The sequence below is a fragment of the Felis catus genome, unplaced genomic scaffold, assembly GCF_018350175.1.
Source record: "Felis catus isolate Fca126 unplaced genomic scaffold, F.catus_Fca126_mat1.0 Un_scaffold_57, whole genome shotgun sequence".
Classification (NCBI taxonomy): domain Eukaryota; kingdom Metazoa; phylum Chordata; class Mammalia; order Carnivora; family Felidae; genus Felis; species Felis catus.
In genome coordinates this window covers 111,297-136,559 of record NW_025408541.1, presented here as the reverse complement: position 1 = coordinate 136,559, position 25,263 = coordinate 111,297, and the positions used below count along the sequence as shown (strand labels likewise).

At 43.2% G+C, this 25,263-nt stretch overlaps 1 long non-coding RNA gene and 1 pseudogene across 24 annotated transcripts in view; both read right to left on the bottom strand.

Moving 5' to 3' along the window:
- The window catches only part of LOC109499376, a 56,474-nt gene that overhangs the window by 19,755 nt on the left and 11,456 nt on the right, over positions 1–25,263 (bottom strand). For 9 of the 24 annotated variants that reach the window (XR_006593684.1, XR_006593700.1, XR_006593699.1 and 6 more), the window contains 6 exons: positions 21,430–21,534; positions 19,560–19,660; positions 18,472–19,333; positions 11,946–12,103; positions 1,941–2,331; positions 371–459 (listed from right to left, as the gene is read on the bottom strand). This is a non-coding gene — a long non-coding RNA (uncharacterized LOC109499376). Of the gene's footprint in view, positions 1–370; positions 460–777; positions 2,332–2,359; positions 3,359–6,923; positions 8,675–11,945; positions 12,104–17,061; positions 17,337–18,399; positions 19,334–19,559; positions 19,661–20,838; positions 20,975–21,429; positions 21,535–25,263 lie in introns of those variants that run through there. The other 15 variants (XR_006593703.1, XR_006593707.1, XR_006593702.1 and 12 more) reach the window with 15 other exon arrangements.
- On the bottom strand, positions 4,247–4,399 carry LOC111559416 (annotated as a pseudogene).

Sequence of the window (25,263 nt, the reverse complement as noted above, 5' to 3'; positions counted from 1 at the left end):
TAGAATCTGTGAAAGTCAATATATATACCAGATTCTCTAACATGACCATCTTGATGTTTAGAGCTTATCTGAAAAGTCACTAATAATATCTGATGACACATATGTGACAAGGTCAGAATGCAACTTACAGGAGCTACACATCTGTTATGAATTTATGACATGTATCCATGGCTTATATTTCCAATGAAATGTGCTTTAGGGATACGGATGGATGAAATAATGCCCATCACTCATGTAGGTCAATTTCCTACAGGACCATTATGCTTTCAATTAGTAATTGCCATCTCTTCAAAATTAAAAGAAAGCCGGGAAAGAAATTGTCTTTGAATGATGTAAGAGAAGACTATGGTGTTTTAAAAGGTTCACCTACCTTCTGGAATCCTCAGATTGGTTGTGGACAGGAGGATAGCACCCCACGATTTGGATGCACACCATTCGTTCCAGAGGGAGAATATGGACCTATTGTCAAATATTTTTTTTTAATCAATATCAACAGTCCACCTCTGCCAGGTCCAGACTGCAGAACCTGGGGGCAACACAATGTCTCATGCCTGGGTTCAGAACATGAGGAACGCCAGCTGGTTGGGGGGGAGGGGGGAAATCCAACAGGGCCTGGGGGCAGTGAGAGAGATGACCCCGGGACACCTCCTCACAGGGCGGGCTCTGGAGTTTAGCCGCCAAAGAGCAGCACATTCTCCCTGAAGACATCCGTCTCCATGACAGAACATAACGCTGAGCCCCACAATTCCAGTAGAAATGACGGATGCCCATCTTTTCGATTGCAATGACCTCTGCAGAGCTTGACCCCAGGGATGTTGGAGTCTTAGAGTCATGAAACTATGATGCCCATGATACCAGCCCTTTCGGCCCCAGCACTCAGAGCCACTTCACACATCCCCTCTCCCCTGGCTCATCTCACCCCGTTCACATACCTGGACCAGGGCTCCACTTTTCTCCTTGTACTTCCTCTTTGTCTCTGTTTCTCTCTAACCACACCTCTCTGTGTTTCTTTCTTTCACTCTCTAGGTCTTGCCCAATTCCCCTATCACTCATCCAGTTTCTCTCTCCTTACCTCTTTGTCCACCTCTCCCCAGGCTTCAGGCTATCTGCTCTGTGCATGCAGCCCTGTCCAGGAGCACAGGGAACTCCTGTCTCTGTCTCTCTGTCTCTCTGTCTCTCTGTCTCTCTCTCTCTCTCTCTCTCTCTCGTCATGTTTTGCCCCAGGCCCTGATCAAAATGGAGGAGAATCCCCCATACAGCAGCTGCTCATATTGACATTTGCTAAAGCAATGCTGGCAGAATGTGGACAGCCAGACATTTACCGTTGGTGGCCCAGCCATGACCCAAAAGCTGCTGGAGGGCTGGCTGCTTCCCTAAGCTGGAAGGAAAAAAGGGCTCACAGGGTTCAGGGTCCCTGATGTAGATTGGATTGGCTGATGTAGAAGGAGCCGTATGCTTACACCCAACTCTCCCGGGTGGTGTCGAAGGAACCTTTCTCAGACCATGGACCTCTGCCCTCCCCATGCCTCAATATGGCTTCAGGGGGAGCTTTATGGGACACCATGTGACTCGCCACAAAAATTGTGCCATTTGCCCCCTTGGAGGCCACCTGGATTGGTGCTATTGCTAGCAGCTGGTAAGGTGCACAAGGGCGCAAAAGCTGAATTAATGCAGGGCCTCCTTACTGGTCTCCTGAATCCATTCCTCACCATCAGAAGAGACCCTTTCCTGGAGACAGATACCTGCCCTGCTCATCAGCACAAACCACATCAACTAGCACATGTGCCATGTGCTCATGAGCATCAATCTATACATGAACAACCACCACCAGATCTCCCTAAAGGATGTATCCAACCCCTAAGATGGAACTATTGGTCCCTTCCAGGCAATACAACCCCAAAGAATGATCTGTCTTCGTACACCAATACTATACATTCTACCTGTTTGTTAACTGCATATACAGGAACGCCAAAGTGTACACTTGATGGGGAATGAGTGTCGATTTTCCTGGAGGCAGACGCTGACATAGAAACACAACTATGACAAGTGTATTAGGGGATATTAGGAAGGACAATGTGGAGGGGACGGGGTGGACAGGGAAATCATTCAGACCAAGGGGTAGATTAGACACCATCTCTAAATATATAATAACCACAGCTGGTTTGTAATGGTTCAGTGTGCTCTTCAAATTTCAAACTGGTGGCCCTCTATGTCAAAGTGATTGAGTTATTGCAAAGGGAACTTCTGTTCTTCTATATGCGTGTTTTCTTCTTCAATACATCTGTGGCCTTGGATGAGCACATATTTGTCAGGGTGCATTTGTGTGTCTACCTGTAATGGAAGAGGATTATCTTCAGATCCCTAAACATCCATATTCTCATACTTATCTTTTCCTTCCTTGTAAAGTAGGACCTGAATTTTAATAGAAAACACACAGGGGTCTTTGTTGTATCCTTTGAAACTAGAATTGCCAATCTCTCAGCCTCAGGCATTATACCCTTAGTCTCATGAAATTGAATGAACATCTGCTGATGATCTTCTGTGTGCAGATACATTCGTTTCCACGCTGAAAAGGGTGAGTGCTCACTCATCCCATATATTTTACAAATTCCTCATGTGCTTAACCACCTCTTCATCGCACTGACCTCAGAGATCAACATTATCCCTGCTTCTCAGATCACAAAGCTGATGCTCTGAGCTGAGGCTCTCCCCACTGAGAGCTGGCATTAGGTCTGAGACAAGAGGGACACACGCAAAGCCTCAGGAAATTGTGAGGGAAGTGTCGGAGATGCAAACCTTCAGGCAGGGTGGTGAAAGCAGGTTCAGGGTTGCGGTGACAGGAGTCCAGCAGGGGCATTTCCTGGTCAACCCTGAATTCCCCGCTAAGAGTGTGACTCAGGCTGAAGCCAAGGAAGCCACACAGCTAATCTACAACCTTTCGTCGCATTTAGTCTCACAGAGATACACACACTTAGGCACAGCCCAACATATGTATGTCCTAAGAAGCTTGAGGAATCTTAACAGTGTCCTCAGTCAGCAGCACCCTTGCATTGAAAAGCCTGTGAGGCCATCTCTACATCTTCTCAAAGACTCAACAAGACAGTAGATGAATATGCTGAACATGTCAACTCATACTGTTCAGATCATCTTACAAATAGTCGAGGTGGAGGTCACTGAGGGCACCAATGAGCTGGTGGTGACTTATAGAGTCCATGAACAGTGATAAAGGGGATCTGTGGGCAGGGGCATGCAGGGTGGACCTGGTAAAAGAGGAGGTCCTCTTGCAACCATAAGGACACATGGAACAGAAGCGACAGGTATGTTGGTATGGCAGACAGAAGTAGAACGCCCACAGGAGCTGAAACACAATGAAGCAGGTGTCAGCACCTGGACCCTTGTTCATTCACGGGTTCTAGTAGAATGCAGCATCAGTGCCAGAAAACTCTACCCTCCCACGAGATCCCACTTACAACCTGAAGGTCTCACGAGGACCTCCTATGAGGTCCCACCTACAGCCTGAAGGTACCAGATGCACAAGGAGAAACTACTGTCTCCACACATCACTGCACATGTTTACGAATGCAGAAAGCCAAGGAATCCTATTCTTGAAATTGATGGCAGTAATGCCAGTCTAATAAAGGAACGTATTCCAGAGAGGCAGGCATCTGTGTTCAGGACACCCCTCTTCCACCAGATCTGCAGACTTTTTATTTACACATTGAGAACAGACAGAACATGAAGGAATGAAAGAAAAGCCCAGCACCACACAGAGATTCAGGGCCACCCCAGGGTCAAAGCTCAAATTGCCATCCCATTCATGTCCTTACTCTGCTTCCCTCACTGACAAAGACATCTTCTGTGCAAGGGCACAGAGACCTCTGAGGAGATGGGGATTCCTGCAGTCCTGCAGGGGGCCTAGAAATGTGTTTTCTGAGAGAAACACGTTACCTGCGCACATTCATTGGTCTCAAGAGTGTTTATCTTAATTCACAGGTAATTCAGCTTTTAAGTACAATATGAGTTGCAGAGCTATTTTATCCCATTGTAAAAGGGAGGTAGAAACTCTACATAAAAGAACGAACGGAAACATGTCTCAATTTCAGGTGTAAAACTCCCATAAGGCATCATGAGACAAAGTACCAGTTGCAACTGCTCCCGGGACACAAGAGAACCTGCTCATATAAATACAACTGAAGAACTCTGTGAGTTACTGGCCCTGCAGGTGATCACTGATTCTCTCCCTTCACGACTGAAGTTGCACGTACATTTTCGATTACACATGCCGCTTCTGAAAATTCAGAGTATTTCCACCTAGGGGACAACTGGAGAAATTCTCAATTAGCAATAATCGCGGCTCGGATAAACCTCATTGGCTATGATACTGCCACTGCGCAAAGCTTGGGAGAAATTCTCTATTGCACGTTGACCAACACAGAAGGACCAGTAATGAGTTCTGAAATTTTTCTAAGAACCCTCAACACTGCACAAAGCACACAATGTAGTATTGGAAAGTGTTGTTATCTTTTCCAGGCACGAGGCTCATAGCAGACATTCTGAACAAATTCATGGCCTACTCTGAAATAGGGAAAAAAATGAAAATAATCAGGATAATCCCATGCAAAGAAGGTGAGAAAGGTGTCCCATGCTCCAGAAGACTTGAGGGTGCAGTGAAGTGTCATTTTCCTCAAGTTATTTCCACAAACACAAAGTGATAGCCACGTGGTCCTCCGCCTCCACACACTTGTGGCGTCCAGAGGCACTAGCTAACATGATGATCTTAAACTGGAGAAGTCTGGAGGCTTGTGAGGATGCAAATCAAACAGTAAAAATACCAGAGGGCATAGAAAACCAGACAAGGTCAGACAAAAGTTTCCAGAAAGCTTTGCAACTGAAATAGGCAATGGAATATACCTTGTCTTTCTCTGCATCCATGATAGAGACACAACTGATATTCCCCATGGGAGTTGCACCATGTCCTAGGTCTCATAAAAGATGGAGGGGGATGGAAGTTGATTCTGACTTGCATAGACTGTGTGCAAGAAAAACAAACCATCCGCAACATGTTTCATTATATTCAACTCTTTCACATTCTCATGTCCCGTACTAGGGGCAGAGGGTTTTTCAGGTGCCTCAGGTGACCCTTGAGGACAAGAGGGAGATCTGATCCTGTCCTTTGAGGAAGGTCTACATGGCCCTGGTTCAGGAGTTTTTATAACTAATCAAGCAGCTGTGAACAGTTCAGGTCTCAACTAGCTAGAAATAAAGTTAGGGGTGTGTTTCATCCCTCAGAGAGTCCAGCACATGGTCTCTGTACAAGCTACATCCTAGGGAGTGCTATGTCTCTCAGCATGTATAAGGCCTCTTTCCTTCTCAGAGACATGTGTTGCCCAGCTCACTGGGTGGAAACGACTGCCCATTTCATTCATTTCCTGAGAAATTTGAAGCACATTACACTGTCCTCACTCAGGCTAACCTGAAAGCCCTGTGGTGCCATCACTGCATCTTCTCCAAACACTCAACAAGTAAAAAGACAAAACGTGTTTTATAAGTCAACTCATACTGTTTCAATCATCGTTCCAGATGGTGGAGGTGGTGGGTGAGGTCCCAGAGGCCACCAGGTTGGAGAAGTTGGTGGTGGCCCAAAGACCATGGATGGTGATAAAGAGCAGCCCAACGGGGTATGACACGGAGGGCACTTCTGAGAAAGGAGGAACTGTTCTGGAAGCCATTTTGACATGCCGGACAGAAATTAAACTCTTGAGATGTGTTAGAGTAAAAGGTGAAAAGTCCAACACCAACACTAACATACCTGAACCCCAGTGAAGCCGGAATGGCACCTCTCTCCTTCCCCTCCACCTGGTTTCAACAGGGCAGCATCACTGCCACAAAACTCCACCCTTCCCAATGGGTCCAACCTAGAGCTTCTAGGGGTTTGTGGAGACAAAGCAGTGCATTGCTGGCAGCAAGCATGGTACTAGCTGTGCCTGAAAATGTAGGGAAGGAAGTGGCTACTCTTAAAGGATCAGGGGGATAATTCCAGACTACTAAAGAAAGTCTGTTTCACACACACAGGCTTCTATTTCCAGGACTACTCTCTAACCAGCCCTTCACCACTTCAACAGTTACGTCTTGGCATAATAAGAGCTGAAATGGTGAGGAAGAATTTTGTTCTCATATCATTCATTTACATCTTTAATCCATTTCAAGTTAATTCTTGGAGTGATGTAACATAAGGTGCTAAGCTTTAATCTTATACATGTGACTATCCAATTTTCCCAGCTCCAGTTATTCAAGAGACTACTCTTCTCCACTGAGTATTCTTGACTCCCTTGTCAAATACTAGTTGACTGCATGCATGGCTTTAGTTTGGGCTCTCAATTTCCATTCCATTGTCTTGTGTGTGTGTGCCTATGCCAATGACATAACTGATTTCTTTGTGTTAGAATGCAGCTTGAAATCAAGAAGTGTGATGCCACCTGTTTTGTTCTTTCTTGCATTGGCTACTTGGGGTCTTTTTGTGGTTCCAAATACATTTGAAGATATGTGTTTCTAATTGCATAAAACTTACATCGGAGTCTTGATAGAGATTGCACTGAATCTCTAGAGGGCTTTGGGTAGTATGGGCATTGTATCTATATTAATTCCACTGACAGATGGACATGGGATGGCTTTTCACTGACTTGTGTGTTCTCCTGTTTCTTTCATACAAATTGAATTTCTTCCATTTCTGCACACAGGTTTTACAGTTTTCTGTAGAGAGGTCTTTCACTTCCTTAGCTAAATTTATTCCTATAAATTTTATTGTTTTTGTTGCTATTGTAAATGGGATTGTTTTCTTTTCCTCTTAGATAATTTGGTTAGTGTATAGGAATGCTACAGAATTTGATATGTGACTTTCTATTTTGGAACTTTATTGCATTTCTTGATTAGATATGAACAGGTTCTTTTACATTAAACTTTTCATTTCATTCCTTTACCTTATTTTTTAAAAAAATCATGTTATTTGGGAATAGCTGACACACTGTGTTACATTAGTCTCAGATGAACAACATAGTGAGTGGACAAGTGTATACATGGTGCTACGCTAACACAGGTGTAGCTGTCATCTCTCACCATGCATCACCACTCCAATACCATTCTCTATTTTCCCTATGCTATGTCTTCTACCTGCGATTTATTCATTCCATAAACAGAAACCTGCATCAACCAATCCCCTTCACATATCTAGGGCATCCTTGTCTTGTGCCTCATCTTAGAGGAAAATCTTTCACAATCTCACTATTGAGTATGATGTTAGCTGTGGGCTTCACATACATGGCCTTTCTTATGTTGAGATATGTTCCTTCTACACAGAATTCTAAAGAGATTTTTAGCACAAATGGATACCAAATTTTCTCAGAACTTTTTTTCTGTGTCTATTGACATCGTCACATGAGTTTTCTCTTTAATTTTTAAAATGTATTTATTTATTTTAGGTTAAATTTATTTATGTATTTCTTTAGAATTTATTTGTTCAAGTTTTTAATTAGATTCCAGTTGGTTAACATACAGTGTAGTGTTAGTTTCAGGTATAGAATGTAGTCATCCATCACTTACATACAACACCAAGTGTTCCTCACTACTAGCGCCCTCCTTAGCCCGTCACCCATTAAACCCATCCCCCTGCCCACCTCCCTTCTAGTAACCCTGCCTTTGCTATTTCTACTTAAGATTCTGGTTTCTGGTTGATTTTTTTTTTCATTCAAGTATGTGAGGAGTCACATTTATTGATTTGCATTTCTGAAACATCCTTCCTTTACAGGGAAAAAAGCCCTTCATCACGGTCAATGATCCTTTTAAGGTGATGCTGAATTTGGTTTGCTTGTATATTATTGGGAATTATTCATCTCTATTCATCACGGGGATACTGGCCTATAGTTTTCTGTTCAAGTAGTATCCTTTTCTGGCTTCCTACCAGGGTAATTCCAGTCTCATGAAATGAGTTTGGAGGTGTTTATCCCTTTTTAATCAGTGAGAGGACTGCTGTTAGTTTCTTCTACAACCGTTGTTCAAATTCACCAGTGAATGCACCTGTTCCTGGGCTTTTCTTCCCTGAGAGAATTTCCATTACTAACTCAATTTACTTGCATTGGTTATCTTCTTGTATTGATGCAGTCTTCCTTTAATGGGTCTGTGCAAACCTTCTATATCTTCCTGATACAGTCTCGGTAGGTTGTGTGTTTCTAAGAACCTATCCATTTCTTCTAGGTAAGTGGTTTGCTGGCATCTAGTTTGCGCATAGTCACCTCTTTGTCTCCTTTATATTTCTTCGGTATCAGGTGTAATGTCTTCTCTTTTATTTATAGATATTTTGAATTGGGTCGTCTCTCTGTCTTAGCATAGTCTATGTATAGTCTTGACAATTTTGTTTCACTCTCCCGAAAACCCACTGTTGGTCTTCTTCATATTTTCTATTGATTTCATGGTCTCAGTTTCATTGGTTTCCACTCTCATATGTATTCCTTTCTCCGTTTTGAGAACATTGCACGTAGATTGTTGTCCTTTTCTAGTTCTTTGAAATTAAAGGTAGGTTGTTCATTTCAGTCCCAAATGTATCCTCCACGCATGCAAATCCAGTGACTCATCAGAGAAGCTTCAATAGGTCTTTCCTGTCCTATTTCTCATTCTGAGAATTCTGAGAAATAGAACCAGAAAATTTATTTCAAGACACAATAGATGAAAACTTCCTTCAATCGGGGAAGGAAACAGATTCAGAAGCAGGAGGCACAAAGAACCCCCAAAATATTCAGCAGAAGCAGATCTACACCAAGTCATGTAGTAATTAAAACACAAAATGTCATGATCAAGAAAAATTTTAACAGCAGGAAGAGAAAAGATGACAGTTACCTACAAGAAAAACCCCATAAGTTTATCACTGGATGTTTTTCAGAAGAAAGTTTGAAACCGTAAGTGAGCAGCAGGTATGGTAAAGTTGCTGAATGGAAAACATCTGTAGCCAAAGAGAGTCTATCCACAACACTATCATTCAGATGGAAGGACAGATCAAGAGGTTGCCAAATAAATACTAAGCGAGTTCACAACCAACAAACCACCCCTGCAAGAAATGTTAAAGGAGACTCTTTAAGTGGAAAAGAAACACCTAAAGTGACAGTATTAAAGTGCAAAACGCAAAAGCAATAAAAATGAATATATCTGTAAAACATCAGCCAAGGTATCCACGATATGAAAGGTTTTGAAATATGACACTACATATCTACAACACGGGGAGGAGAGGAGTAAAGAACTGGTTCAAGCTTCAACAACTATCAACTTAATATAGACTTCTATATGCAGAAGTGGTTAGGTACAAACCTAATAATAACCACAAATCAAACACCACTAATACATATGCAGAGTATAAAGACAAGCAATTTCAACTGCACTACTAAATAAACCCAGCAAACCATAGAAAAGAGAAAGAGAAGAAAGGATCAGACAGATTCAGAAACAACCAACATCAAGTAATAAAAGGACAACTGTATGTCTATCAATCACTTTGAACGGAAACAGAATACATGCTCAAATCAAAGGCACTGGGGGACAGATAGGGGCACCTGGATGGCTCCATCGCTTGAGATTTCGACTCTTGATTTGGGCTCAGGCTATGATCCCAGGATCCTGGGATTGAGTCCCAACTGAGCTCTGCACTGAGCTTGGGATTTGCTTAAGATACATTCTCACTCTCATTCTCTCTCGCTCTCCTTCTATCTTCCCCCATTCCCCCACCCTGCCATCCCATGCCTGTGCACTCTCTCTTCATAATAAAAGGCACTGGGTGATAGAATGAATAAAATATAGGACCCATCTATCTTCTACCTACAAGAGACTAACTATAGAACTAAAGTATCAAAAGAAAACTGCAGTAGCCATACCTATATCAGAAAAAATAGATTTAAAAAGAAAACTGTAACAAGAGACAACGAAGGACACTGTAATAATAAAAGGTACAATCCAAAAAAAGATAGAACAATTGTAAACATATACATGCTCAACCTGAGAGCATCCAAGTACACAAAACAGTCAAAACCTAAAGTAAAGTATTGATAGTCATACAATCATGGTAGGGCACTTTAACACTCCAATGACACCCATGGAGAGATCATTCCATCAGAAAATCAACAAGGAAGTAGTGACTTTGAATGATAGAGTAGACCAGATGGACTTAACCGATATATTTAGGACATTCCATCCTAAAACAGCACAATACTCATTCTTTTAACATGCACATGGAAAATTCCCCACACTCAATAAAATATTAGGTCATAAAACAAGCCAAAACAAAATCAAACCAATCGACGTCATACCATGTGTCTTTTCAGACCACAATGCTATGAAAGTAGAAGTCTCCAACAAGAAAAAAAAAATCTGCAAAAGGCACAAAAACATGGAAGTTAAACAGCATGCTCCTAAACAATCAATGGGTCAACCAAGAAATCAAAGATGAAATCGAAATAACATGGAAACAAATGAAAATGAAAACACAACAATCCAAACTTCTGTAAAGCAAGAAAACTAGTTCTAACAGGGAAGCTTATAGCAATACAGGTCTGCCTCAGGAAAAAACAAAAAACAAAAAACCCTGAAGTAAACTCCATAACCTTATAACTATAAAAGCCAGACAAAGGACAACAAACAAAACCCCCAAACAGCAGAATGAAGAAAATAATTAAAAGCAGAGGAGAAATAAGTGATATAGAAGTTAAAACTACAGTAGAACAAGGTAAGTGAAATTAGGAGCTGCTTCAATGAAAAGAACATTGAAATTGATAAGCCCTAGCCAGACTAATCAGAAAACAGAAATGACACCTATAAATAACAATGACAGAGAACAACCAACACCACAGAAATACAAACAATTGTAAGAGAATATTATGAGAAACTATATGCCAACAAGCTGGACAAACCAGATTATATGGATCAATTCCTAGAAACATGGAACTTACCAAAACTGAAGCAGAATGAAATCGAAAATTTGAACAGATGGTTTACTAGCAAGAAGACAGATTCAGTAATCAAATGTCACCTAAGAGACAACAGTCCAGGACCGGACAACTTCACAAGCACATTCTATCAAACATCTGAAGAAAAGTTGATGCCTATACTTGTCAAACTATTCCAGAAAATAGAACAGGAAAGAAAATATCCAAATTAATTCAGCATTACCCTGATACCAAAACCAGATAAAGACACCACGAAAAAACAAAACTACGGGTCCATATCGTTCAAGCACACAGATGCAAATGTCCTCAACCAAGATTTGGTAAACAGAATCTAACAACGTACTCAAAAAAAAGTCCACCAGACTAAAATGGGTGGTGAATGTAAAACTGAGGCAGGTCTACGAATCTCTGAATGAGAAAATGGGCCAAAAAAGAAACATAAAAAAAAGTGGAAATGTATCAGACAGGGGATCTAAGCATCAATTTTCATAGAGACACACTATGCTCAGCCTTTTTCTTCTAAACTTGGCTCACAATGCTTGCTTAGTACAATCTTTCCCACACTGAGAAGTGGCATTGGTAAGTTCTTTGACCAGCAGCAGTCTCAGAGGGATGGCGTGAATCAGCTTTTAGTAAAAACTGCAATCAATTTAAAAGTATTTCAGTTTTTCACGAGTTCATGAGAAATTAAAAAACATGCCAAATCTCAACTGAAAAAGACATAAGGTAACTAGTATGTTTTTAAGATATCATTGATGAGATTCCTTCCAACGAAGACAAGAAAGGATAACTGTAACAAATTCTGACGCAGGAATAATATTGAATATTCAAATAACGGGAGGTTCCTGACACAAAGTACCTGTCAGGTTTTCAGTTGTTTTCAGCGACTACAACATTGTTGGGGGAAAAACACCCACTGAAAATTATAAAAGCATGTATGATGTGGAGGGCACATTGTGTTTTTACCTCTGGCTCTGCTTCCAGCAGGACTTGGAGAGTGGGTCCCAGCTGATTCTTCTAGAAGGTCCTGAGAGTCAACATTTGGTGTCTTTACTTCCAAACTGAAAGTGACTCCTGTTCCTCCGTATTTGTGACAGGATTTCTCCCTTAAAACAATTTTGAATCTGGAACAACAACAACAACAACAACAACAACAAAAAAAAAAACCCAGCCTCTCTGACGTGGCATCGTGGGACCCCCTGAATCCACACATCCTTGACTGAAATACATCTTGTTCACATACCGGCAGGGGAAATGAAGAAAAAACCACGGACAGCCCTGAGAATGCAAGGGACTGTGCTGCTCACTGACCATCCAGCGCTTCCTGGAAGCTGCCCAGCACCCCTCCCCAGTACTCAGCCCCACCACTGAGGAGACACCAAGTGGCTGGGAAGCCTCCAGAGTCTCCCCCAGGCCTGGGGGCGGAGCCTGCTGGATACCCAGCTCTGGCTCTTTGCCCACACTCAGAGGAACTGGGTCCTCAGGAGCAAGGAAGCCTTTCCAGCTCTGAGGCACCCTGGATCAGAAAAGCCTAATGGGCGCCTTCTCTGGCCATCGCTGAGCCTGCAGAGGACCGGCCCCTCCATGGGCGTGCTGTGTGCGCGCCCTCTGCTGGCCGCTGTGGGAATTCCTGCAATGTTCAAAGCCATGGCCGCTCAGCTGGAGATACTGAGGGTGTAGCTGGTCCAGTTAAGCCTGCCCTCCAGATTGGGAAGGGTCTTATTGACAGGGCCTGGGACACAAAGAAATGTTTTCCTTCTCCTTTTTACTGAATAAGGAATGAAACCGAATTTATTGATACAATGATGTAATTTGTAATGCTTTAAGCAGCATTCCCAGAAAGACAGACTGCAAATTGACACATGCTGAATGAACGACAGGCAGTGGTATTTACTATGAAAATACATGGGTTGAATAAAAAATTGACACCCTTGAGAAAGAGATACAGGCTTCCAGCTATGAAATGAATATGTCATTGGGATACAATGTACAGGTTATAGAATATAGTCAACCCTGTAAGAAAATATTGCATGCTTTCACATCATAGCTACGCTTGTCTAGGTATATGGAGAGCATGTTGTATACACACGGAATCACTATGATATACGCCTGAAACTAATACAACACGGTGTGTCTACTATATGTCAAAAAATTTGACAATACTTTAACTTTCTCCTTCACCATTAAAATTTATTTCTAATTGAGAACACATGAAATTCCTTTTACACCATATCCTCTAATGTCACCATCTTGATGTTGAGAGCTTATTTTTCACGTTGTCAATAATGTGTTTGATGACACAAATGTGACAAGGTCAGAATGCATACCTAGAGGGAGCTACACATCTGTTATGAATTTCCTGCCTCTATATGGGTAATATTTTCTATGAAAAGTGCTTTAGGGATGAAGATGTGTGAAATAAGTTCCATCAGACTCATAGGTAGATAATTGTGCCTTGAAATAATTGCCATGTCTTCACAATCACAGGAAGGCTAGGTGAAGACAGAGATTTCTCTTTTCATGTAAGAGAAAGGGGTGGTGTTTTAAACTTCTCACTTACAATCCACAATCCAGAGATCAGCAGTAGATGTAAGAATAGCAATGCACTATCATGTTGCACATAACTAGTTCTGTTGGAGAAGTGGAGAAGGTACACTAAAGGTGGCTGATTGAACTAAAACAAACTCTGGTCTCTAGCTTAGAGACCCCGTCCTCCGGGTTCTTCTTCCCTTGTTTGCTGCACATTTAACCCCCCCCCCCCACACACACACACAAATACGGAGGCTGATAACTAAAAATTACCCTTCCTGCTCTCAATCAGGGTTGAGATCTTTGGAGACATACGGTCTCCTCTGAGCCCGCTTGTGTTAAATAAATCTCCAATCCCCCAAGATCTCTGAGTGCCACTTGGTTTTTCCACCAGTGTTCCAACCTGGTTCCATAACAAATTTGGTTCCCTGAGCAGGAAACCCAACCATGCTGGCTCATTGTTGCCACCAGTTTGGGAGAACAGCGAGGCGGTACCGGAATGAGGGATCCTAAGGTAGAGTGAGCAACCTGCCTAAATATCGGCAGTCTCCTTCTCTGTCCCATTCAGGCCAGCACCTCACCGCCATTCCCACCGGACACGAGGAGACTTGGCTGGTGAGGTACTGGACCCGAGGGTCAGAACCGGTAAGGCTGGGGCCAATCTAGTCAGGGCCACTCACAAGAGTGGAAGGGGCACCTGTTTACTCCCCAAGACTTCAGAAGCCTCACAGGTAGGGATTCTCTGGTAGGGAATATAATAACATCTGGTGTGTATGTGAATGTGAATGTGCGATTCGGTCTCACTTGCCTGCTGAGTAAGATTCTGTGGCTCCACAGACAGGTACCCTTGGGGTCCCTAGGGGCCCATGGAGACTGAGTGGGCCTGTCTGAGATTCCATAATGAATGGCACTGGGTCTGTGGTGATATAAGAATGGCTTCTGATCATGTGTCACAAGGCTGGGACCTCTGGGGCTGAGCGTCACCTGGGTTCCTTCAGGAAATGGCCAGGCAAGCATCTGGCTGGTCTCCTCATTGGAAAGGGCGCCCCTGTCCCTCTGTCCTTGTGACTCCGCCTCACGGGAGAATTGTGGAGTTGGGATGGAGCAAGGAGAGCCAGGCAAAGGTTTAGGCTGCTTTACCCGGAGACTCACCCAGGGAGCCAAAGAAGCGACAGACTGCTCCCCTAATGTTCCCCTCTTCATGACAATTTAGGCTCCCCTCCCCTCCCCTGAGCTTGAAACTCCTCCCCCAGAGGGCTGGCTGCTTCCACTGCTGCCACTGCTGCAGCCTCCCCAGCCAAGGCACTGCCACTGCAGCCACCCATTTTCCTCCCCTCCATGCAAGACAACCCTCCCCCACAAGGCCCTGTGGCCAGATTGTGCCCTTGGCCAGGTGCAGGTTCTCTCCAGATGCAGGTCCACATATGTTGATATCAGAGGGTCTCAGGGAGATCACAACAGGGGGCTTATAAGACCATAAATATGCCCAGCAGCAAGGGAGGAGGCCGAGAACCTCCTTAGCAAGGGGTCAATGATCCTACTGCAAGGGGAAAGGACATTAGAAAGAATAAGTGTCCCAACAAGGGAAAGTCCCAAAAACCCAGCAGATATCAGGAGGAACCTCCAGAAGAGGACCTTATTGGTCTAGCCGAGATAGAACCCAACTAAAAGGAGACACTGACTCTCTCTCCCTGTTCCTCTGCTTAATAGATGTGAGGGATTCTCCCTCATTTCCCAGGTTAACAGCTATAATTCGAGGATGCCATGGGGCACACTCTGGTCTTTACCTGCTACCAAGCTGCACACGCTGCCTCAAGCCATTTATCTCCATGACTGATACAGAGACAGGACCCCAACACGCCAGGCAAAATGAGGGGCACCCATCTTCTCAAGGGCAATGGCCTGTACAGAGGTTGCCGCAGTGAGGTTGGAGCTTTGCACTCAGGGAACTGTCATGCCCAGGGTTCCTACACATTCTGCCTCCAACACTAAGAGCATCATCACAGAGCCCCTCCTGGATGGCCCATCGCCCTCTCCACACACCGTGACCAGCTCCATCCTTTCTTCCTTGCCTCCTCTTTGTCACTGCTTCTCTCTACTGTCTCCCTCTGTTTCTTCCTCTCACTCCTTCAGACATGCCCAATTCCCCCATCACTGACTCATTGTCTCTCTCCCTGCCTGTCTCTTTCTCTGCCTCTCCCCAGGCCCTCATCCTTCTGCTCTATGCAGCCCTGTCCATGAAGCATGGCACCACATGTCCTGTGTCCTCCTCTCTCCTGTCATCTTTTAGCCCATGCCCTGATCACAGTGTATGCGACTCCTGTTTACAGAAGCTGCTCATGATGACCTGTACTGCAGCATTGCTGTTCCAACCACTCCTGGGAAGCATGTGGACAGCCAGACCTTGACCCCTTGGTGGCCCAGCCATGAACCCAAAGTTTCTGGAGGGCCGGTTGTGTCCACAACCTGGGAGGAAGGAGGGCCCTGCAGACATCAGTGGCTCAAGGGCAGAATGCATGGGCTTTAAGTCCAGGACAGAGCCCTATGTTTACAACAAACCCTGCCTTGGTGGTGAGGGAGGAAAGGGTTTCATGTGTTTGACCTCTGCCCTGCCCATCCGTCACTAAGAAAACAGTGGGATGAGGGGCACCTGGGTGGCACAGTCGGGTAAGTGTCTGACTTCAGCTCAGGTCGTGATCTCATGGGTTATGAGTTTGAGCCTCTCATCAGGTTCTGGGCTGACAGCTCAGAGCCTGGAAACTGCTCTGGATTCTGTGTCTCCCTCTCTCTCTCTGCCCCTCTCTCGCTTGTGTTCTGTCTCTCTTTCTCTCCTGCTAAATAAATAAACAACCATTGCACAAAAAAGAAAGAAAGAAAAGAAAAAAAAAATAAAGAAAACACTGAGAGGAATACGAGACATCATAAATCTCACCCCAAAAACGACTACCATAAATCTACCTCAGCTCCCACCTGGATTGGTGCTACTGCGAGGTAGCTGGTAGTTGGGAAAAGACCACAACATCTGGATTAATACAGGGTTTCCTCACTGCAAGCATTGCAGTGTTCTACTGCAAATATGTCTTCCCTGGGAATTCATAATATTTTTACTACATGAACAGCTGCAGTGACTCTGCAAAAGCACGTTTCCCAGAGATGGGAAAACTGATGAATTATGAAATTTGGAAAAAATTAACCTTTGACTAAGAGCATTCAAAATTGCTAAGCATATTGCAGAAAGTAGGACTTTTCGTGTTTTTCAGTTAGTGAGTTTCACAACCAATGTTCTAACCAGGTTAATGACTAACTCTGTACAGAAAAGGAGTAAAATAACAACAATTAAACTGTTTCAGTTTTCAGGAATATTCCCATGAAAGGAGGTCTGGAAGAAGTGAGCCAGGCCAGGAGACCTGAGTGTCAGGTGAGATGTCATCCTCCTCATGTTATTTCCACAAACACACAGTGGCTTCCCTGTGGTCCTCAGTCTCCAAACACTTATGGCTTCTGGAGGCACCACCAAAGATGACAAACAAGCTAAGAACAGAGAGGCCTGTAGGCTCTTGAGAAAGAGTTTTACTCTTTGTACAGTAAATAACGCCATAGATATATGTCAGAACATACAACCTAGAGACAACACCAGGAGAGAGTGCTGTATAAAGAGATAAAAGATTCCAGAGAGAGAGTTACAACTGAAAATTGTTGTATCATTTCCCTTGACCTTCGCTGTGTCCATAGTAGGGACTGAATTCTTGTTTCTCACAGAAGCTGCACCAGGTTCTGCATTTGATAGAGGCCAAAGAAGGGATGGAGGTTTTTTCCGGTTTGCACAGACTGCATGGAAATAAAAACATACAAAACAAAACAAAACAAAACACCTCCGTGCCTTCCTCCAACATCTTGCACTGCTTTCTACAATCAGGTCCCTTACCAGAAACAGAGGGCTTTCCACATGACAGAGGTGACCCCTTGGGACTCAGGGGAGCCTTGAGGAAGGCACCAGAAGGCTTTGTTTGGATATTTTTTAATCAGCCAACTGTGGACAGGTCAGGGCTCAATTCATTGGAAATCAACACTAAAAGAAGGGTTTCCTAATACACATCATGGGAAACGACATTTCATCACAGATTAAAAATTAAAATATGAATGGCTTAGTTAAGATAATGTCTGCAAATGTCAGCATGAACAGCACACTGTCCTTTTCTACAAGGCATGTGTGGGATTTTTCAAGTGCTGTACTGTATATATCATCTGCCTTATGTATCTGACAAGGGATTATGTAAGTATTCATGAAAAGAAACGACCTTGAGGAGACTAATACTATAGTAATGAGGAAGGGAAATGTTAACGCTATGTGGATTGAGCTGCAAAGTTTCAGAGTTACACTAATAAAATAACATTACAGAAGTGAAATTTCACAAGGATTTACTTTACTGAGAACTATAGTTCACAATACAAAAAAAAAAAAAAGAATAAAGGGACCTGTAAACAGAGGAAGAAATGTCTGCTTTCTTTCATCAAAGCATATTTTCTCTGAGCATTTATCCAAAAGCCAATTCAAGAAAGCTCATCAGGACATACAGCCTCCAATTCATGCTGTTGTTCACGTTATTTATGTGAAACAAAAGAAACAGCCTTCAACATTGTCTCAAGGTGGAAGGGGCGCTGACCCACGATCTTTCTAGCACCCTCTCTCCAGTTAAGTGTAACCGGGAGGTGGCAGGGGGACCCACAGTCAGTGGAGGGGTGGGAGCTTTACCACACACAGGGACAGACCCAAAGAGCCCTGCTGGCTGGGGCATCTGGGGGAACTAGTGTCCTGCCACCACTGTGAGACAACCTGTGCCCTCTATAACCACCTGGGACTGTTTGCATGAGACCCAACAGTGACACTCACTGGAACGAGAAGCCAATTGTGTGGATGTTGCTGCAGAAGTTAAGCTACCGCATTTCAAAATGTGCTCCGTACCTCTCCATGGAGGGATCTCCTTGTCAGGTCCCCGTGCCATTGGCTTGTGCCTCCTGAATTCCTCTAGAAGCCTCTGTCTTTGGATGACTTCCAGTCTTAAAGATCGAGATGAGTCAATTTCACTAAGAGTTACCACAACCAGGCCTCCATTGGACACCAAATGGTTTAGCCTTTTTTAAAACGTCACAGCGCCCTTAAAAGAAATATGCCAAAATCCTGTACCTGCATTTCAAGTAGGCAACCTCCCTGCTCTGCTCCGCCACTGCCTTCTTCAGATCATGAGCCCCGAACTCGAGAGAGAAACACATCTACGTTTAGTTGTGGCGGGGTGTGCACAAGAGGAGGAGAGGAAACATTCTTACCCAGTTGTCCTGAAATGCCTTGTCACAAAGAGCAATCAGAAACAGTCAGCACATCAATAAAACCCATGTGGAGAGATTCAGTGTCCCGTTATGATCATCTGCGTTAGGTGCTGAAGCACTTAGGAACTACTAGGCAGAGTGCAGGCTACCTGGTGTCTGAAGGTGAGCTCTGACTGCTGCAGCTGTTCTTGTGTTTCTTCTATTCTTCTCCTGGGCGTGCAATGGCTTTCATCAGATGAAGCACCATGTTGAGCGTGATGTTAATTGGCCCAGTTTCCCATCACAAGAACTGAATTCTGCAGTGAGGATCTTTCATTGTAAAGCTCAAATCTTCTTTTCCTTGTATCCTTATCATATTTCTCATGGTTACAACAAGTGCGTCTCTAAAATGGGATCTTCATACTTGTCGATGTGATTTGTCCTTGACCAAACTGCTTCCTGAGGTGTGTAATCATTTCCAGGACCTCGAGAAACATGTTCAGGAACCATTTCCACATAGTCTGGCGAGGATCAAGGATCAGGAAATCTTTAGTTAATTAACTTGTTTAGATTAATAGTTTTAACTTATCATCTGGAAAATGTCACATCTCTCTTGAAGTCTCTATAAAAATGAATGTCTCCTGAATGTTTGTGTGTATGTGTGTGCTACTTGGCTCTAAACACTGTACAAAGTTTCAAAGTAATAAAATGGCTGTCGTGAGAGCTGCTGGTAGGAGCTGAACTCACTTGTAGTTCCGAAGCTCTTCTGCAGCTAATTTCACTTTCTCCTCTGTGGCTGACAGCTGCTTCTCCCCTTCCACTGCTCCCATTCTTTCAGTCCCAGCTTCCTATGAGGGGAAAGAAACATATATTTCCTGGTAACCCATGTAAAATTCTGCCTTTATTCCCTCCCTGAAATCTGAAGGCAGGACTCAAATGTCCCCTCTCCCCTTCCCCGTAAATGCACAGATCCACAAATACAACCAGGGGGAAGCAATGACACCCACCATCAAGGGACTAAACAAACACCAATTCCAGCATGCTTGCAAGTCTTTGGCAACTCTGAGCTCCTCTTCACAGCTCTCTATTCGTACTCATCAATACATCACATAAATATAAAAAGCCCAGCTGAGATGCACTAAGAGCCCTCCCAGTCTCAGGCTTTTGTTATTGGAACAGCAAAAGTGTTTTTCTTTTCAATGTACAAAACTAAGCCTGGCCAACTCATCCCAACTAAACACATAAGGATGACGCAGGGGTTTCTGACTTGACTGATTTCTCCCAAGAGCCCAGAACTTTCAATCAAGGCTCAGGCCATGACACTGCCATAGAGACATCTTTCTTGGACATGGTGTCATTATCACTGTACAATGACCTCCTGGATATTTCTACAGTTCGCGAGGGAACTCCTGCCACCTGCCTCAAAGACACCAGTTGACAAGAATGTAAAATACACTGGTTAAAAGAAAATGATGTGAATTGCCCACCTTTATAATGTTGTCTTCTGGAAAAGGAATGCGGGGAGGGGAAGGGAAGGGAAGGGAAGGGAAGGGAAGGGAAGGGAAGGGAAGGGAAGGGAAGGGAAGGGAAGGGAAAGAAGGAAAGGAAGGAATACTGAGTTCACAGGTTTCAGTAATGCTGGCACTCCTGATCTCCTACCAGACATAACTCCCATATCATCTGCAGCAAGATACCATCACAGTACACCTGAATTTTCCTCCCAATATTTCCTACCTAATGTCTAGAGTGTAAACAAAAATATATACACATATGGCAGTCATGTCACTATGATGGGGCTGAAATGTAAAGGACAATGAAAATGAACCCTGAGGTTTTCACAAAGTGAAGGAAGGTGCAGATCACAGAAATTAAGGCAGAAGGGAGGATCACAATTCTTTACTGATTACTACGGTAAAAGTATGGTTGGTGTTAAATGTGCTCAACGAAAGAAAATTATCCCCACTGTCTGACACAATCGTTCTTACAACGGTGTTTGTACCAATTAACACCTGAAAATCTTACTTACTTCTGTGAGCTTCTGTCTTTGTCCACACATTCTACCACGAACGTCTACTTTCTTCTTCAGCGTGCCCCATTTTGCATCCCTTGCCCCTTTCACACTCCTAAGTCCATCACAGTGGCCCCCAGTTCCCTTTTGCTGTCTGTCAAGCATAAAACAGTTTCCTTGAGTGTGCACACCTATTCTACGAGTTTGGCCATGAGGGCGTAGAGGAGAAAGGACAAGATTACTAAGACAGGAAGCCACTTTTTACCTTCCCAGAGGAAACTCATTCTACCAAGTGTGGTTTTCTCCCCTCCAAAGCAACACCTATTTCAGGTTACATTATTAGACATCAAGACTCCCTGCATCAAATCCTTGCTGCGTGCAGTAGTATCTCCCGACTTTAAGACATATTTGAGAAAGGTGGAATGACTATAGAAGAACGTACACTATAGCGAATATACTTACCAATACTAAAATGTAGACTTAAATGTTTATGATGGGAATCTTTCTAATGCATGTATTTTACCACAGTGAAAGAAGAGAAACTTAAAAAAAAAAGTAATGATGTTCAGTTCTCTGATTTATATAACACTTGATAGTAAATTACGTTACCTGATTCTTTTGGATCTTAAGCTGAGCATTTTCTTTCTGCAGAGGCTGTTTTTCGGACTTTGATTTCACTCCCTTGGTATCAACTTCATTAAGGGAGAGGTGAACCTGAGAAAAATATTCACTCTAGTGATTTCTTCCCAGGAAGAAGATCACTCAGTAGATAACATATAAATTGAATATTCTAAGACAGGAAGATTTGTTTTTCTTCAAAGCTAAAGTGTTCATTGGAAATCCTGCAGGAAATAGAGGGAATTTACTTCTGAAACTTCTGAAGTGTTTACTAAATTAGCACCTTTCAAGTTCTTTGTAGATTTTTCCTTTCCCTGATTTGCAAGAAGATAGAAACAGAACGTGTACGAGGCTTTCCAAACATACACTGGACAATGTGTCACGAAGAAGCATTGTCAGTAGAACATACCCCACAGTCAGTCTCTGTATCATTAAAAATCCAGTTTGGGACAAAGGGAAAAGCCAGACACATAAAGAAATGAAGGCCGAGGAGAATGGTGGAAGGGGTAAATGTTTCAGAGCAACTATCTTGGTTTTGAGACAATGGAACTGTGACTGGATGACAATGAAAAAACGAAGAAAGTGTAAAATCTTTCGAGCCAAACAGCTCCAATGAATGACTTTTCTTTACGGAAAAGAAATATTGTCACCAGATTCTCTTTCAAAATTCTCTGAATAAAGAGGAACACAACTGTTCAACATGGTGAGAAACCTCTAGTGCTCTCTCCTGACACCACTGAATGATATAAAACTTAAGCCAGGGTTATGAAAACAAATTCTGCCTCACTCCTACCTAAAAGAGGTACTGTGGTGTTCCTGCTTGAAACAGAAGTTAACAGCATGGAAGGTTGAGGGGCTCAATTCACCCAATGACCAAAAGGGCTCAAACATCAAATTATGGTAACTCAGGAAGCCCCGATTCTTGACATTCTGATTTGTCTCAGACTGCAGCGAAGCGTGCGCACTTGGAGCGATGTCCTAAAAAATTCATTAGTGCGCTCAAGTGTCTCACGGTTGTTCTTCAACAAAACACATAATCATCAGGAATACTTACTCCTTTCTTTTACTTCCATTTTTAAAGGACAAAGAAGGGATTTTAATACTTTTTAAAATTTAGTTTTTGCGAGAGAGACAGAGCGAGCGAGCAGGGGAAGGGCACACAGAGACAGAGGGAGAGTATCCCAAGCAGGCTCCCCACTATCAGCATGGAGCCTGATGCAGGGCTCAAACTCATGAACCATGAGATCATGACCAGAGCTGAAAGCAAAGTTGGATGTTTAACCAACTGAGCCACCCAGGCACCCCAGGACAAAGAAGGGACTTTTATCTTACATCTATGTGCTTCATAAGAGGGAAGATTATTTTGCCACAAGGTTTCTTGGGCACATTTCTTTGCCCCATTGATCTACACAAATATGTAATAAAGGATTCAGAATTCAAAAACATTAATTACACTGACATGAAAACCTACCTCTTGTGGGTAAGTCACTACAGAAATAAAGGATGTGGTATTTTACATATGTGATGATTGCTTTGAATTTAGCCTGGTAGAGGATGGGATGAAATGGGACATCAGGATAAAAGAGGAGATGGTAAAATCAGTGAACCATAAGTGAATGCATTTCTAGATGAAATCATGAAAATGAAAAAAAAATGGGGGGGATGATTATACCTGCTGTTCACAAATGGATATTTTTTTCTGAGCGTTTTGAATTTTCCTTCATGTAGTACTTAATCTTCTCAGAAACTTGATTTAAATTAACCAAAAAGATTACTAAAGCAATTTCTCAAGATTATTACCAAAACCAGTAAAATCAAATTACCCATTGTGTCTGGCACTTTGGTCACATGTAACATTTTGGCATTACTGTGGTCCCTGAAGAAGGTAAGTTTTAGTTACTGGCATTTTACTTTTCTTTCTCTCCTTTTTCTCCTCTCTCTCTCTCTCTCTCTCTCTCTCTCTCTCTCTGTTTCTTTTTCTTTCAGAGAGAGAGAGAGAAAACACATGAGTGGGTGAAGCGTAGGGAGAGAGAAAGAATCTTAAGCATATTCCAGACTCAGCGGGAGTCCAAATCAGGGCTCGATCCCATGACCCTGTGATCATTTCCTGAGCCAAAATGGAAAGTCAGATACACAACCAACTGAGCCACACAGGTGTCCCCTAATATGCCATCATTAAGCAAGATTGTTCTTAGAATATATGAACAGTTCAAATTTCCCTGACTTCACTGGAGGAGAAATGGAGAAAATCAAGTATCCTACATACTTATATTCTGTATTTCATGATCAAATAAATAAATCAGTGCAATTACTTTAAAAACAAACATCAAACAGAAAAAATAACCTACCTAATTTCATCCAGGTTTTCCCCCACTTTCACTCACGCTTTAAAAATAAAGAAAGGGACTCCTGGGTGGCTCAGTCAGTGGAGGTCCCACTTCAGTATGGTCATAATCTTACCATTCACCAGTTTCATCCCATATCAGGCTCACTGCTATCCACACATAGCCTGCTTCAGATCTTCTGTCCTCCTCTCCCACTGCGCCCTCCTCACTTGCACCCTCACACCCTCTCATAAATAAATAAATCTTTTAAATAAATGGATCCATGGGGCGCCTGGGTGGCTCGGTCGGTTAAGGGTCCGACTTCGGCTCAGGTCATGATCTCACGGGTTGTGAGTTCGAGCCCCGCGTCGGGCTCTGTGCTGACAGCTCAGAGCCTGGAGCCTGTTTCAGATTCTGTTTCTCCCTCTCTCTCTGACCCTCCCCCGTTCATGCTCTGTCTCTCTCTGTCTCAAAAATAAATAAACGTTAAAAAAATAAATAAATAAATAAATGGATACATAAATAAATAACTCTAACTAACTGTAACTCTAACTCTATCTATAACAAGAACCTCGGGCTTCTGGGCACGTGATCAGTTGATTTTGGCCCAGGTCATGATCTCACGGTCAGTGAGATTGAGCCCATGTGAGGCTCTATACTGAAAGCATGGAGGCTGCTTGCGATTCTGTATCTCTCCTTCTCTCTCTGCCTCTCCACCACTCGTGCACACACTCTCTTTTTCAAAATAAGTAAATAAACATTTAAACAAATACTGAGAGAGAATTTATTCTAAATGTCACTTTTTTGGCACTAGAGGCCTCCAATGTCTTTCTGCTGTTCCACATGGTCCCGTCCATGGCACCCAGGGTGGGATGCTCAGGTGCATATGGGCTTGGAATCAAACACACTTGGGTAAAAATTTCAGCTTTACTACTTAGTAGCTAGAACCCTGGATAACTCCTAATGTCCCCAAATCACAAGATGGTGAAAGCCCAAGATGCAAACCTTACCACCTGCATTATTGGTAAACACCATGCATGCAGGGGACACTCATCTTACACGTGGATAGCACATGGAAAGCACCTAGAACAGGGCCCAGTACTCCAGAATCTTCTGACAGGCATTGAATTCTATTGTTCGGTCCCAAGCTGCAAGCTTACCTTCTATTTGTACAATGTGAGAGCTCTGCTGCCCTGAGGTCACCCTTCTCTATACCAGCAGTGCTGTATTCCCCATAGCAACACCAGCATTTGAGGACCCACTATATGCCGGGTCACTTGATCAGCCCAGTCCCTGAAACCCATACACAATCCATTAGCCCCATTTTGCATCTTGTTCACTTCCACTCACTCTCCACTGACACTAGAGGGTCTCTCCACCAGGATTAATAACACATGCTTAAACCTCTCTAGTGACACACACGTGGCCTGGCAATATCTGACCTCTTATGTAAGCCTTGAGCTTCTTGACAGGCTCAGATAGTACCTCAATCTGTACATTT